Below are 4,966 nucleotides of genomic sequence, written 5' to 3'. Positions count from 1 at the left end.
ATTTCTAAATAAATTTTCAAGTTCATTTACAAAGAAGATAATCTTTGTTTTAAAACATTATATCTTCATTACCTGCTGTTTAGTTCTTTCATCAAAGTAGTTCAAGATGTATTGTATTTTGGTTAAAAAATGCTTCCAATAGTTTCAGCAACAAAACTAAATATAATGTGTCTTATTAACTATAAAAAAATAATTAAAAGTTTTTCCAATTACTCCCTCTCTAATCGGTCACTCTTTCTCCAGATATGTATCTAGGTTTATAAAATACTCCCAGTACCCACAAGGTGGCATGACCTTCTTGTGTAATTCAGTTTCATTTGGTTTATTTCTGCTTTAGCTGCTGCTTTATTTTAGCTTCTACTCTTTTATTAAAAATTTGAATTTTACTTTATGGTTTTATTTTTCCTCACTTGCAGCCAGTGTATTTATATTTCTAGAGTGAGATGTATTTTTTACAGAGATACTCAACTAAACTCTTCAGCCTTTTCTATTGTTTAAGCCCACTTTGGAGCTGAATTTAAATTATTTGACTTTGAATAATTCCTAGTGTCTATCATGCCTGATAAACACTAGAAATTCAATATTTGCTGTGGAATTTCATGACTTGCCTTGTTGTAAAGGTATTCAAATACTCAGTATTATCAGAATAATCTATGGATACTTTTTGTCATTCTATTTGCTAGTGAAAAAAATCTGTCTCCGTTGTCCAGGAAATGCTGTTATTTTATGGCATTACAAAAATATGTATTAAGGTAAAATATCCATCATATCTCAATTGTGAGAAAGGTATGGTTAATTTTCATTCATCCATTTGCTATTTTCTTTAGTAAACATTTGGGCTTGCTCTGTCTATACCCAGAACTGTGATAAGAGCTAAGAGCATGTGGGCATGAGTAGAACATACAGAAGTGGTTAGGTACTTAATTACAGTGGTGTAATAGCCACGCATGCATTCATTTGACAAATATTTATTGAGTGTATACTGTGTGCCAGGTATTACGGATGATGAATAGTGAATAAAATAGTCAAAAATCTTACATTTGAGGAAGACAAACAATGAACTAGATAAATAAGAAAAGTGAAATACATAGCATGTTTAATAATGATAGAGAGAAAAAAATAAACAGAAAAGGACCAGTGGGGAAAATTGAGAGTAGTTATATTTTTAATGTGAGTAGTCAGAGATGGTTTCTCTAAGAAGATAAACTTGCAAAAAAGACCTGAAGAAGGTACAGAAGTGAACTGTATTTATCTGGGGAAGAACATTGTGAGCAGCAAACTTTTCAGGACAGGAAGTACAAAAACTCCAATGTGGGAATGGGATAGTACTTTTTATGTACTACCAAAGTCTTGTGTGAAATGAGATGGGAGTGAAGGAGAGTGAAGAGCTCGTCGGGGGAAGCTAAAAAGAATTTTACAGAGGAAAGGAGATTAACCCAGGACCCAATGAAGAGAAAGGCACTCTGGACGGAGAGAATAGCAGAAGCAAAGCCACAGATGCATGAAAACTAAAGTTGTGATTGTGTGGGAAGCAAAACAGTAAATGGGACCAACACACAATACTCTTGTATGTACAACTCTACTTAATATGTACTTGGGAGGAAAAACAGTAATTTTGCCAGAGTAATTTTGAGAAAGAAAGTAGCTGAGTTTTAATCGAGGCAAACTGTGGCGAAAAAAATTTAACTGACAGTAGATGTGCAGCATAATCTTAACTGATAATTTAGATCTGTTTTCCTTTCCAAAGAAATCTGTTTCTTGTCATTGGGATTAGGAAGCTTTGAGTTCAGAATGCCTAAAGGACAGAAAGTAAAAGTTTTGAGTGCCCTATATATTCAAGATGTCAGTTCTTCTTTTGAGATAAGGCCCCAGTGTGTAGTGTCTACCTTGGAATGCACTAAATTTTAGATTTGTGAGATCTCTCAATGGATAATGTAAGTCTCTTTTATGAGAGGTTTCACCAGAGGGAGAACTCACATGATAATATCTGATGGTTTTTTTAGGCTTTAAACCTTTATTTAGCAGGTGTCAGATAAGGAGATGGAAAAGTATCCCTTGATTGTTTTGGAGAAACAGAATCTGACACATTCAACAGTAACAACTATAGTTCTAAATTAATGCCAATGTACTTATGTCAGCTCCCCCTATCCCTTTTTAAAGATAAAATGGTGGGTTTAAATCTCAGGCTAGGACTTCAGGTTTGTAAGCTGTTATTTATTTTTCTAAAATTCAACTTAATTTCAACTTTCAGACATCAATCTACTAGCATGGCAAAAAAATTAACTTTGGGAACTTTGGTGGGACTCTTCCTTCTTAAAGTCGCGGTAAGTGTTTGAAGGACACGATAAACTCGAAGGCCCTGTGTGGGGTGGGATCTGCTCCACATAGACTGCCACAGAGAAACTGTCAACCATGTGTCAGTATGGCACCTTCAAGCCTGTGGATATCGTGCTGGTTGTATGACACCTTCGGGGACAGGAACTTGCTCCTGCATCTGCAGCATTCTAGGATCATGAGAATCCTTGCTAGGTGACCCTTTGTCCTATATACCTGAATTCTAATTCACTGCCCAGGTTCATGTTCTCTCTCCTGGGCTCTGCCCTAGACATTCTCAGCCACTATACCCTCAGGGCTAGTTTTTGCCTCTCTCTCTCTATCCTAAAATCCAGAAAAAAACTTTTTTTTTTTTTTGAGGTAAATTGTGAAAAACATCTTTTTGCCTTTGTTTTACCTTCACTAGTTGGCTTGTTCCTCGAATCACCCATATCCTCTGAAGAGTTGGGCTCTTGGAAACCAGGTCTAGGAAGAGCAAAGGGTGTTTGCCCTTCATGTGGCTCTTCTGAGCCAGTAGCTGGAGATAGATTCTCTGCTCTGGGCAGTGAAGAGGAAGAAATATACCAAGGGAAGAAAAAATTATTATTTCACAATATTTACATAATTTCATATATATATTAAGCCTGTGTTAATAGTCAAAGTATTTATTCATATATATTTGTATGTTTTCTGTGGGATGGCAAGGTGACTGGTCTCTATTGGGAAATCTTAGACAACTCCTTTAGCTTCTTAGAACACTAGTTTCCTAACAGATAAACAGTGGACACTGCCTGCAATTCCTCCCTGGGAGATTGTCGGGTGGATTAAATGAGGCTGGTTAATCATTATGCATGTAGCACCAAGAGTACATTTCTGTCTTTAGTTCAAAATTCTGTGATTTGAACTTCAAGTGACCCGTGGTCTCAAAAGTAGTGAACCCAGTGACGAAACAAAATCAGTAGACTTATTAGATAAAAATCTTTGTTTATATTCTCTTTCCTAGGAAGAGTGAAAAATCTGATTATTGTTGTGGATCCTCCTTTTTGTCCAAACCATAAATCTCTTCCATTCTGCCCATTTCCTTCATAACAGGAGCAGCAGCTTTGTGAGCACATTATTTTGTGCACATCTCTGAGAATGTTATAGCATACTCAGGGCTGAAGAATGGCATGATGCATGGAGGTTTCTGTGCCAAGCTTTCTTGAGTAGGGGAGACGCAGTCTGGGGCTTGCACTTGCTTTGGGACTTAGCACAGCACTGAACACATGCCAGCTTCCATATTAATGTTTCTTAACTGAGAAAATCTTGGAAGGCGAAGTCCAGGACATCTGAATAGGTACCCACACAGAGGGGCAGCAGAAGCTGGGCAGCAATAGGGGGCCTGGCATCACAGGCATGCAAGCCACTGTTCTCCTTTCTAGCCCTTCATCTGCTTATGCTCCACCTGCCCCCAACAGATACACGTACACACACACATGGAGTCCTGTAACCTGGCACAAATAGCTGAGCATTTTTATATAGTATGAACCCCCACGATTAAGCGTATGGTGCATTTCAATTCTAGTCTTATTTCTTTGTCTTCTGAAGCTTCTTAATTATTTCTTTATTATACCATCTCTCTGAGAAAGATAGATGTCAGATTTAATTGTTTTTTGTTTGTTTGTTTGTTTTACATAGAAAAGTAATAGCACCTAAAAGTAATATATTGAGCTCTCATTATTTGCTTGGCATTCTACTGAGCACTTTATATTCATTAAGCTATTTGATTCCTACAACAAACCTCTGAGGTAATAATTATTATTTCCTTATTTTGTTTACAGATGAGGAAACTGAAGCTTAGTAAAATTAAGTGGTTAGCCTGAAGTCATACAGTGAATGGCAAACTTACCATTTCAAACCCAGGCTGTCTGATTCTAGAGTTTAAATACATCAGATCCTGTATTTCTGGTTTCTCAGTGATGAATTAGGACATGCTGAAAGCTTTCCCTGATCAGGTGCCTCTAATCTTTTTCTACTTATCGCCTGCAGGGATGGCGCCATGGGACCTAAAACTTAAACGTTTTGGAGAAACCACTCTTAAAAACACACTATTATGAATACAAGTTAGAAATATCTATCTGTCTATCTATCTATCTATCTATCTATCTATCTATCTATCTATCTATCTATTTAGAATGTAAAATGACACAATATCAAATAATAAATTTCAGAAAGCTAACAAGTACTACAAATATCTTAAATTCCATAGAAATAATAAAATGTTTTTCTTAATGAACTGATAATTTCCACAACACTTTGATTTCCTATATTTTTCCCTATAGAATTTGAATTTCCTTTTCAAATAGTAACCAAGAAATAAGTCAGTTATTTCTTTAGGATGGTTAATTGATTTTTTTAAATTAATAGTTAACAAGAGGATTGAAATCATACCGACCATATTCTCTGATGATAATGCTTTGAAACTAGAGATCAACTGCAAAAAGAAATCAGGAAGAATCACAAATACATGGAGATTAAACAACTGAAGAATAACTGGGTCAGAGAAGAAATAAAAACAGAGATCAAGAGATATATAGAAATAAATGATAATGATAGTATAACATATCAAATCATTAGAGGCCTACCTCTCATGATATATCATTAGAAGCCTACC

Source organism: Pteropus alecto, unplaced genomic scaffold (assembly GCF_000325575.1).
Source record: "Pteropus alecto unplaced genomic scaffold, ASM32557v1 scaffold103, whole genome shotgun sequence".
NCBI lineage: Eukaryota > Metazoa > Chordata > Mammalia > Chiroptera > Pteropodidae > Pteropus > Pteropus alecto.
The sequence above is the reverse complement of the archived record's forward strand: the minus strand, read 5'-3'. Positions refer to the sequence as shown.